Raw genomic sequence first — 12202 nt, 5'->3', positions numbered from 1 at the left:
GGCTGGTTTGAAGAAGTGGCTCTGTCTCTGCTGGGCTCATCCATCAGGTAGCGATCGTTGGTCTTGAACTTGGCTGTCTGGTCGTTATGCTACAGTTGGGCTGGCACAGGCCGGATTCAAAGGAGGCAGAACACATGGCTGTGTCCCCTTTTATCCCTCTGGGATTTCGCGCTCTTTGGAGTGGTCCTTGATCTTGGACCCAATAGTTCGACAGGGCTCTGATCACTGCCTTCGATTTCAGCCAATAAAGGGTGGGGGCCTTGGTAGCTGGGCGGGTCTTTAGCGGTCATTGACCTTGGCAGTTGGGCTCTCTGAGTAAAGGGAGTGGCGTCGATCAGTCTGTGGCTGTACCGGTTTCTTGATTGGAGTCCTATTGGTCTGGAGAACGGGCCATTAAAATGCAAATGAGCGGGGGTTTCGATCAGGTCTAGCTACCTGCGTTTCAAATACACAGAAGCTCTGTATCTGTCTGAGTCCTGGGTTGGCCATAATTCCCATGGTCCTTTGCAGGTGGCCATCTCAGATGGCTACACCAGGCGGTGCAATACATCCATTTCAAAGTGGACCGAGCGCACCAGGATGCACGGGCAGTGGGGTTCGCCGCCATCGACGGGATGCACCAGGTCCAGGAGATGATCGACGGGATACATGACCCCTACAAGCACCTGCAGATGACAGGTCGCTCTACACAAACCGAAAGGGGTTCCACTCGACAAACTTGCAGCTGATATGTGACCATCAATTGCGCACCATACACATCTGCGCCGAACCTGGGCAGTGTGCACGATGCCTTCATCCTGATGCACTCGACGATTCCCAAGTCTTTTCGGCACGCTCTACATAGGATTGTGTTACAATTCGGTTAAATCGCGCTCTAGAATTTTAAGCTCATTATCTAAAGAAAACGAATATAAAGAGTTGCAGCCGACGCTCTGAAACCACTCCCATTAACTAACTCTTTAGTTAGCAGGGAGTCTCCCAGATAGAGAAAGAGAAAAATAGATTTAAACATAATACCAAAAAAACATTTAACTTGCGCACCAAAAGGAAGCTATGTATTGATTCAATGAACAGAACCCCACATAGTGTAGAACCTCAATTTTCATCAAGAACTATAAGAACTCAACCCCAACAAGAAAAAACATGAAACCACAACAAGGTAACAATACAACATTCTCGTAGACAGAGCCAAAAAACAAATTTCGACATGCCCAACTTGTGTCTTTTAACAAAAGAGTCCACCTCTCCAGGCACTTTGAAGAAATTGGGCTGGATTCTCCACCCCGCGGCGCTGGCAACATGGATCGTGATTGGGTAAAGAATTGGTCATCCAGCCAAAATGCACCGCATCTTATTGATTTATCGCTGGAGTCTGGCCTAAACCAACGTCCACCCAGGAGATTAGACACAACATTGTTAGCGGATAAAGATTTTTGGGATCGTATGCCACTGCTTTAGAGGACTGTATAAAATGTAACAAATCCAAGTCAATCTCACCTTCCATGTTGTGGGAGGCTCTTAAGGCGGCCCTCGGGAGAAATTATCTCCTACAGAGCACATTTGCTGGGGGCAATAAGACTGGAGCAGCAGAGGCTGGTGGACTCCATTCTTGAGGTGGATCACCAGTACTCATTTGATCCTACGCCGTCAAGTAGGAATAAACTGCAAACACAATTCAAACTGTTGTCGACTGGCAGGGCGGTAAGTCAGTTACAACGATCAAGGGGCATGTTTTATAAGAATGGGGAGAAGGACACCAGCTTAAATGGCAGGCGTCCTCCCGGGAGATCACACAGATCATCAATTCAAGCGGTAACATCCTTTCTGCCTCATCTCAGGTTAATGAGGCTTTTGAATATTTTTACTGCAATCTTTATAGATCGGAGCCTCCTGCTGATGGGTCTGTCATATCTGGCTCTCTGGACAGCCTACTCATCCCTGCAGCTGAGGTGGATAGGAGCAGTGAGTTGGAATCCCCGTTGCACCCTGATGAAATTTTAAAATGTATTGGGTCGATGCAGTCTGGCAAAGCCCCTGGTCCGGATAGCTTTCCGATTGAATTCTACAAGAAGTTTGCAGAGCAGCTTGTGCCTTTAATTGATTATCTATCCTGGGGGTTATTGCCCCTGACCCTCACACAAGCCTCTATTTACGTGCTTCTTAAGAGGGACAAGCGCTGAAAAGTGTGTGTTCATACCGTCCTATTTCACTTCTGAACGTGGGTGTCAGCTACTATCTAAGGTGCTGGTGCTTTGGTTGAAGCCTTGCCTGTCAAATAAAATCGCGGGGCATCAAACTGGCTTTGTGAAGGGCCGACAATTGTCGGCCAATATATGTTGCCTGTTAAATGTTGTCATTTTCCCCTCCTCAGTGCCCGAACCTGAGGTGATAGTATCTCTTGATGCTGAAAAAGCATTTGATAGAGTGGAATGGGAGTATTTATTTGAGATTCTTGAGAGATTTGGATTTGCCCACAAATTTATTTCTTGGATCGTATAAGGCTCCCACTGCCAGTGTTCATAAGAGCGCCTTAAACTCTGATTATTTTCCTTTGAATAGGGGCACAAGGTAGGGCTGGCTGTCCATTGTCCCCAGTCCTGTTTGCTCTGGTAATAGAGCCGCTCACTACAGCGCTGATGCCCTCTAGTAAGTGGAGGGGGATTTGCGGGGAGGGTGGAGCATTGGATGTTCCCTTACGTGGACAACCTACTCCTTTATATTATGGATCCAGCCCCCTCCATAGATGACATAATGATGTTGCTTCACACCATTGGCTCCTTCTCTGGGTGGAAATTGAATTTAGACAAGAGTAAATGTTTCCCGGTTAACCCCACTGGGATCGCCTTGCTAAGACAAACTTCGCTTTCTGGGAGTCCGGGTTGCCCACAACTGGGTCTTGCTTCATAAATTAAATTATTCCAGTCTGGTTAACTACCAGTGGGGACATTCTCTGCCTCACGCCACCAGTAGCGGAATTACCGATGAGGCAGAAATCCAGCAGCAGTGAAGAAAACAGGATGGGCTTCGCTCACTGACCGGACTGAAGGATCGCACCCTGCCCCGTGTCTTAATGATCCATTTGCATCCACTTAGTAGGCCGGGCACCTTATTCTTCGGGCCAGCGTGATTTTTGGCAGGCCGGGTCTGCACGCGGCCAGCGCCTTGTTGTACAACACGGCCACCGCCCCTACAGATTGCCCAGAGTATGGAGATTCCCCACAGACCCCTCCAAAGTATGGAGACCCCGACAGACCCTCCAGAAAAGAGAGCCCTATCAGGAAGCCCCCCAGAAGATAGACCACTGTAAGGAAGCCCCCCGAAAAAGTGACGCCTGTCAGGATGTCCCCCAGAAAAGAGATAACCTATTTTGGGGGTTCTTGGTTGGGTTCAAACTATTAAAATGAATGTGCTCCCGAGCTTTTTCTTTTTCTTTCAGTGTCTCCCCAATTTTCGCCCCAAATCCTTTTTTATCAAGATCAACAAACTGATATCCTCTTTTATTTGGGCAGGTAAGGCTCCTAGAATTCATAGTGTTCTGCTCCAAAGGGAGAGGCAGTCAGGGGCTTGGCCCTCCCAAGTGTTTTGTTTTATTACTGTGCAGCTAACATTCAAAAAGTATTGTTGTGGTTTAGCGTTCCTGCGTCCATTTGGAGACAATTGGAAGCTCATCCTGCACTACATCTATTCTTCTTGCAACAATTACAGCACCATTGCCTTTTTCTCCTGTTAGATTTTTCTCAAAGCCAGAGGTGGTCTCCTCCCTTAGGATTTGGAAACAGGTTAAGCAGCTTTTCAAGCTCCTTTCCCTGTCTTAGCTAGCCTCTGTTTGCAATAATCACCTCTTCCTACCTGCTGGTTTGGGCTCATCATTTAAATCATGGGAGGTGAAGGGCCTGGAGTGGTTTGGAAACCTGTTCGTGGAGGGGAGCTTTGCCAGATTTACAGAGTTACCTGAGAAATTCCAGCTCCCCAATTCCAGTTTTTTTAATAGATATTTCCAAGTTCACGAATATTCTCATAAAACTTTTCCTTCCTTTCCTTTGGTGCCACCCTCTTCCCTGGTAAAGAAGATTCTGTCTCGGCTAGGTCTGATGGCGGGATCTATTTCAGACATATATGGTCACATCCTTTCAACGGATTCTGCTTCGTTGAGTGATGTGAGGACGAAATTGGAGGGTGAATTGGGCCCCATTCTTAATTGTGAGGTGTGAAGTGAGGCCCTTCACAGGACCAACTGCCGTCTTCATGTGCTCGGCTGAGCCTAATTCAGTTTCAGGTCACGGATGGATTTGAAAATAAGAATGAGAATTTTAAAATCAGGGTGTAATTTAACAGGTAATCAGGATAGAACCAGAGAGGTATGGGGCTGGGTTCTCCGATTCTGAGACTAAGTGTTGACGTGGGAAAGGTGGTCTATTACGACCGAAAAAAATGACACAAAATGGCCACCGATCCCCCGGATCCCCCTAGTTGGGGGGCTAGCAAGGCACACAGCGTAGAGCACCTGGCTCTAGCTGCCGATACGGCCGGAGAATTGCCGGGTCCGTGGCCGCGCATGCGCACGGCAGCGGCCTGCAGCGGCCGTGGCGTGCAACATGGCACCGGCAGCACGCGGACCTGGCCAGTCAAATAGTGCCCCACTTTGGCCGGGCTCGCCACCCCTGGACCAACCCCAGCCAGTGCCCCCAGCACCCGCCAAAGCCCCACCTACCCGCGGAACGGCTCGCCCCTGACTGTGGTGGCACTGGACTCAGACCAAGTTCCCGCCCAAAAATAGCCCGTCGGGGCCGGAGCATCGGGGGGAGAGCCTCAGGTAAGGTCCATACAGCGTGAGGCGTACTCCTTGAGTACGCCATTTAGGAGGTGGCGGAGCATCGCAAAAGCGGTACCACCCTCGATTTCGGCGCAAATGTGGATTCTCTGGCCGATTGCCAAATACGATTTTGGCACCGATTCTCCACCCGTTGACAGGCTAGCAGCTGCGTAAAGCCCCCGGCTTTACCTGCGGATACAGACTCAGAATGGCGGCGGCCTGCGGTGGCCGCGTCGTACAGCATGGCGCTGGCCGCGCGCAGACCCGGCCTGCCAAAAACTCCCTCCCTGTAGCTCCCCTCGCCATCTCCGGACCACTCCCACATGCGGCCGAAGACCCCTGCCAGCGGAATGGCGCCCTCCCCGAATGTGACAGCACTGAATACAGTCCGCAACCGCCATGCGAGGTGTCCGAAAGTTGTGAGGACACATGTCCCACGCTTTCGGGGCGGCTGCCCCGATTGCGTATGGTGTACTCGTTGAGTACCCCATTTTTGAGGGGCAGAACGTCGGAAAAATGGCGCCGCTGCCAACTCCAAATGGATTCTCCGGCCAACTGCCGAACGCAATTTTGGCGTCGGCGATCGGAGAATCCAGCCCTGAGTGTTGACGTTGGGGCAGGATTTGGGGACTTCTACAGCAGCCAAACTGGCACCGCATCTGGACTGATTCAGCGACAGTTGAGGGGCTAGGACCGGCGCCACGTGGAACACAATTGATACTAATGAGAAACGGTGCGGGATTCGGGATTGAGACTCAGGAGGCTGACAAGCTGCAGCCGCATATACACACTTAACTCCGCTCACACACCATCCCAGCCAGCAAGATGGTAGCGGGTAGAGCGGAACCAAGGTTCACGGATGCCAAGCTTGAGATGCTGCTGGGCGCCACAGAGGAGAGGCAGGTGACCCTGTACCCCGGCCCAGGAAGGAGGCTGCCAGCCACTGCCATTTGCCATCCCTGGGCACAGGTGGCAGAGGCCGTCAGCGCCACGAGTAACACCATCCAGACCAACCAGCTGATGCGCAATCAATTACACTCAAGACGAAGCGATTTCATAACTGAAGGATTTAATCTACTCAAACTTGTTCCCCAGCAGCTTCGGTTCAGAAAGTGAAGGCTGCTGGGACGGCACCATCTCTTATATTCCGCCTTCAAGGCGGAGCTACGTAATACAGCCAAAGGTAGACTCCTGGGTCGAACCAATGGTCATCAGCTTCTTAGGTACAGCAATACCTGGTACTACCACATTCACCCCCTGTTAAAAAAGAGTCCGGCGGGGTGGTGGCCAGTGGTAACAGTCGCCTTTAACATGGTATGATCAGGTATGGAGGTACTGTGCTGTCGAAGATATTTACAAAGTTCACAGTTAAAGTCACAGCGAAGCAATCAGCCGATCGGGTGGCCTGGTCATCCTTCTGGAGTGTCTGGGCTTTGGTGGTGATTCTGGTGGGGGTCCCGGTGGTTGCAACTCCGGGAGCGCGGTTTTGTCCTCCCTGGCAGCTTTGTCACCCCTAGGCGGGGCTGGGTGCCTGTAGGGGGCGTCGGTGGGTAGGCGGGCCTAGGCAGGAGCGGCGGGAGTACTGACCCTCCAGTGAGGTGTTGTGGGGGGGGGGGCAATGGTTCGGGTGCGCGTGGGGATCCGGCGGGCGCCAGGTCCCGAAGTGAGACTGTATCTTGTCAGCCGCCAGGGAATGCCACGTAGGCATACTGGGGGTTAGCGTGCAGCAGGTGGACCCTCTCGACCAACGGGTCCGACTTGTGCGCCCGCACGTGCTTCCGAAGCAGGATGGGTCCGGGTGTCGCTAGCCAGGTTGGGAGCGAGGTCCCGGAGGAGGACTTCCTGGGGAAAACAAGGAGACGTTCATGAGGTGTCTGATTTGTGGTTGTACAGAGCAGCGACCGGATGGCGTGGAGGGCCATCGGGAGGACTTCTTGCCAGCGGGAGACTGGGAGATTCCTGGACGGTAGGGCCAGTAGGACAGTCTTCCAGACCGTTCCATTCTCCCTCTCCACCTGTCCGTTTCCCCGGGGGTTGTAACTGGTCGTCCTGCTCGAGCGATGCCCTTGCTGAGCAGGAATTGACGCAGCTCGTCGCTCATAAAGGAGGACCCCCTATCACTGTGTATGTACGCGGGGAACCCGAACAATGTAAAGATACCCTGGAGGGCCTTGATGACGGTGGTTGCGGTCATGTCTGGGCAGGGGATGGCGAAAGGGAACCGGGAGTACTCGTCAATCACGTTCAGGAAGTATGTGTTGCGGTCGGTGGAGGGGAGGGGGCCTTTGAAATCCATGCTGAGGCGTTCAAAGGGACGGGAAGCCTTTATCAGGTGCGCCCTCTCTGGCCGGTAGAAGTGCGATTTGCACTCCGCGCAGATTTGGCAGTCCCTGGTGACTGTCCTGACCTCCTCGATGGAGTAGGGCAGGTTGCGGGTCTTGATGGAGTGGAAGAAACGAGTGACCCCCGGGTGGCAGAGGTCCTCGTGGAGGGCTTGGAGGCGGTCCACTTGTGCAGTGGCACAAGTGCCGCGGGACAGGGCATCAGGAGGTTCGTTGAGCTTCCCCGGACGGTACAAGATCTTGTAGTTGAAGGTGGAGAGTTCTATCCTCCACCGCAAGATCTTGTCGTTTTTAATCTTGTCCCCGCTGTGCATTATCGAACATGAAGGCAACCGACCGTTGGTCCGTGAGGAGAGTGAATCTCCTGCTGGCCAGGTAATGCCTCCAATGTCTCACAGCTTCTACTATGGCCTGTGCCTCTTTTTCGACCGAGGAATGGCGAATTTCGGATGCATGGAGGGTACGGGAGAAGAATGCCACGAGAAGAAAGTCTGCGTAGTTGGGGACCCATTGTGCGTAATAGCTGAATAACCTGAGACAGCGCTTCAGGGCCTTGGGGCAGTGAGGGAGGGGGAACTCCATAAGGGGGCGCATGCGCTCAGGGTCGGGGCCTATAACTCCATTTCGCACTACGTAGCCTAGAATGACTAGACGGTCGGTGCTAAACACGCATTTATCCTTATTGTATGTCAGGTTAAGGATTTGCGTGGTCTGGAGAAATTTGCGGAGGTTGGTGTCGTGGTCCTGCTGGTCATGGCCGCAGATGGTGACGTTATCCAGATATGGGAATGTTCCGCGTAAGCCATACCGGTCAACCATTCGGTCCATCTCTCGCTGGAAGACCGAGACCCCATTAGTCATACCAAAGGGAACTCTTAAAAATTGATAGAGCCGCCCATCTGCTTTGAAGGCAGTATACTTGCGGTCACTATTACGGAGGGGTAGCTGGTGGTAGGCGGACTTGAGATCCACCGTGGAGAAGACCAGGTCGGCTATACGGGGGAGAGGGTACGCGTCCAGCTGCGTAAACCTGTTGATGGTCTGGCTGTAGTCAATGACCATCCTATGTTTCTCCCCGGTCCTGACCACCACTACTTGAGCTCTCCAGGGACTGTTGCTCACTTCGATGACCCCTTCCCCCAGCAGCCTTCGGACCTCTGACCTGATGAAGGTCCGGTCCTGGGCACTGTACCGTCTGCTCCTGGTGGCGACGGGTTTACAATCCGGGGTGAGGTTCGCATACAGGGAAGGCGGGTCGACCTTAAGGGTCGCAGGCAGTAAGGGGAGGTATAGGGCCGCCGAATTTAAAGGTCAGGCTTTGCAAACGGCATTGAAAGTCCAGCCCCAGGAGGGTAGCCACGCAGAGGTGCGGCAGGACATACAGGCGGAAATTGTCGAATTTCCTGCCTTGGACAGTGAGGTTCGCTAGGCAGAACCCCTTTATCTCCACCAAGTGTGACCCGGAGGCCCGGGAGATCCTTTGATTTACAGGGTGGGTTACAAGTGAACAGCGCCTTACCGTGTCAGGGTGAACAAAGCTTTCCGTGCTCCCAGAGTCAATCAGGCAGGACGTCTCGTGGCCGTTGATGAAGACCGTCGTTGTAGCTGTTGCGAGTGTCCGGGGTCGACTTGGGTCCAGTGTCACCGAGGCCAGATGAAGCAGTTGCGAGTTCTGGTCGGGCAGCGTGTAGTCGGCCGTGCTGGGGCCCCATCCAAGATGGCGTCACACATGGGTCGCACATGGTGTCCGGGGATGAACAAGATGGCGGCGGTGATGGAGAAAATGGCGGCACCCACCCGTCCAGCGTGGTGGCCGGGGGGCAAGATAGCCGCGTCCGTGGGTCGCACGTGGCGCTAGGATAGGGGGTGGCGGTGAGCGCTGGGCGGTTGGGGCCTGAAGTGGGGGTTGCCGCGGCGGTCCGGAGTTGCTGGAGACCACGGCCACGGCGCGGGCCAGGCAGACCCCCACAAAGTGGCCCTTCTTGCCGCACCCTTTGCAGGTGGCGGTGCGGGCCAGGCAGCGCGGGCGGGGATTATTCGCCTGCCGACAGAAGATACAGCGGGGCCCGGCGGCGTTAGCGGGCCGTCTCGCAGCGCAGGCCTGCGAGGTCAGGGGGAAGGTCTGAGTGACTGCCGCTGCGGGGTGCCACACAGCCCAGGGGGCCGCCGCGCGGTCGGGCGCATAGGACTGTGCGTTTTTGTAGGCAACGTCCATGAACCCTGCCAGGGCCCGTGCCTCTCTAAGTCCCAGGGTGTCCTTTTCTAGGAGTCTTCGGCGGATATCTGGGGAGCTCATACCTGTTATGAAAGCATCCCTGATTAAAAGTTCCGTGTGCTCGCTCCCCGAAACGTGCGGGCAGCTACAGTTTCGGCCTAGCACCAGTAGCGCCCGGTAGAAATCTTCCAACGATTCCCCGGGGCTTTGCCGCCGCCTCGTAGCAAGCAGGTGACGTGCGTAGACCTGATTTACGGGGTGGATATAATGTCCTTCCAACAGTTCGATCGCGGCATCATTGTCCTCCGCCTCCTCAATAAGGGTGTAGATCCCAGGGCTGACACTTGGGCGCAGGAGATGCATTTTCTGTCCTTCTGAGAGGGTGCCTCCGGCTGTCTCGAGGTAGCCTTTAAAGCACGCCAGCCAGTGTTTAAGTATTGCAGTCGAGTTCTCCGCGTGAGGGCTGAGTTGAAGGCACTTCGGTTTGATTCGAAGATCCATCCTTCCAGCTTAAATCTAGTAGATTAAATTGATGCACGATCAATTACACTCAAGACGAATTGATTTCATAACTGAAGGCTTTAATCTACTCAAACTTGTTCCCCAGCAGCTTCGGTACAGAAAGTGAAGGCTGCTGGGTCGGCACCGTCTCTTATACCCCGCCTTCAGGACAGAGCTACGTAATACAGCCAATGGTAGACTCCTGGGTCTAACCAATGGTCATCAGCCTCTTAGGTACCGCAATACCTGGTACTACCACACCAGCACTGCGGGTAAAACTGCATGACCTCCTCAGGGCAGCCAGGGTGAGGAGGCAGCACTGTGCCCCTGGCACGAACCTCAATCCCACGCACCCAATGCCCTCCCCCACCCAGAGGGCAGCCGGATCTCCACCCTGCACCACATGCTGGCACCCATGCCCTCTCCAATGAAGCCACCGGCTACCCACCCTCTGGGCTGCATGCGTTGGACTGTCAAACACTGTGCGTTTTCTGTCCCGCCCCTCCAGGAAAAGGCCACCCATAACTGCCGGGAGCGGGAAAAGACTGGAGGGAGGACCGGCGGACCTGCAGCCCCTCACCACGGCAGAGCAGAGGGCTCTGGATGTGGCTGGCAGGCCTCAGGAAAGGGCAGTCGCTGGGGTGGAGATCAGCATCGGGCTAGGAAGTGAGACCCCGCCGAGTATTGGTTCCCTGCGCCATGTGTGTCAACCCCCCAACTCCACCCCCACACCACCTTCACCCCCTACACCACCATCACCCCACCCTCACACCACCCCCAACCCACCCTCACCCCCACCCCCACCCCACCCCACACCACCCCTCACACCACCCCCACCCCACCCTCACCCCCACCCCCACACCACCCCCACACCACCCTCACACCACCCCCCCCCCCCACACCACCCCACCCCCACACCGCCCCCACACCACCCCCACCCTCACCCCCACACCACCCCCACCCCCACACCACTCCACTCTCACCCCCACACCACCCCCACCCCCACCCTCACCCCTACACCACCCTCACCCCCACACCACCCCCACACCACCCTCACCCCCACACCACCCCCCACCCCCCACACCACCCTCACCCCCACACCACCCCCACCCCCACACCGCCCCCACCCCCACCCTCACCCCCACACCACCCCCACCCCACACCACTCCACTCTCACTCCCACACCACCCCCACCCCACCCTCACCCCTACACCACCCTCACCCCCACACCACCCCCACACCACCCTCACCCCCACACCACCCCCGCCCCCACACCACCCCACCCTCACACCACCCCCACCCCACCCTCACCCCTACACCACCCTCACCCTCACACCACCCCCACACCACCCCCACCCCCACACCACCCCTATACCACCTCCACCCCCAAACCATCCCCACACTACCCCCACCCCCACAACATTCCCACACCACCCCCACACCACCCCCATTCCCACCCCACACCACCCCCCACACCACCCCAATCCCACTCCACACCACCCCCCATTCCCACCCTGACCCCATCCCCACCCTGACACCACCCCCATCCCGACACCAACCCCATCCCCACCCCGACACCACCCCACACCCACACCACCCTCACCCCCACACCACCCCCACACCACCCTCACCCCATACTACCCCCACACCCACCCTTACCCCTACATCATCATCACCCCCACACCACCCTCATTCCCACCCCCACACTACGCCCACCCCACCCTCATACCACCCCCACCCCCACCCCACACCACCCTCATTCCCACCCCCACACCACCCTCACACCACCCCCACCCCCACACCACCCCCACACCACCCCCACCCCACCCTCACCCCCACACTGCCCCCACACCATCCCCACACGACCCCCACACCGCCCCCCACACCACCCCCACCCCACCCTCACCCCCACACCACCCCCACACCACCCTCACCCCTACACCACCCCCACCCCACCCTCACCCCCGCACCGCCCCCACACCACCTCCACCCCCACACCACCTCCAGCCCATACCACCTCCACCCCCAAACCACCCCCACACCACCCCCATCCCCACCCCGATGCCACCCCCATCCTGACACCACCCCCATACCCACCCCTGACACCACCCCCACCCCCACACCACCCTCACCCCCACACCACCCCCACACCACCCTCACCCCCACACCACCTTCACCCCATACTACCCCCACACCCACCCTCACCCCCACATCACCCCCACACCACCCTCATTCCCACCCCCACACTACCCCCACACCACCCTCACACCACCCACACCCTCACGCAGCCCTCACCCGCTCATCACCCCCACACCATCCTCATTCCCACCC

The sequence above is a fragment of the Scyliorhinus torazame genome, chromosome 1 (assembly GCF_047496885.1).
Source record: "Scyliorhinus torazame isolate Kashiwa2021f chromosome 1, sScyTor2.1, whole genome shotgun sequence".
In the NCBI taxonomy this organism is placed as follows: Eukaryota; Metazoa; Chordata; class Chondrichthyes; order Carcharhiniformes; family Scyliorhinidae; genus Scyliorhinus; species Scyliorhinus torazame.
Note: the sequence above shows the minus strand (reverse complement) of the source record.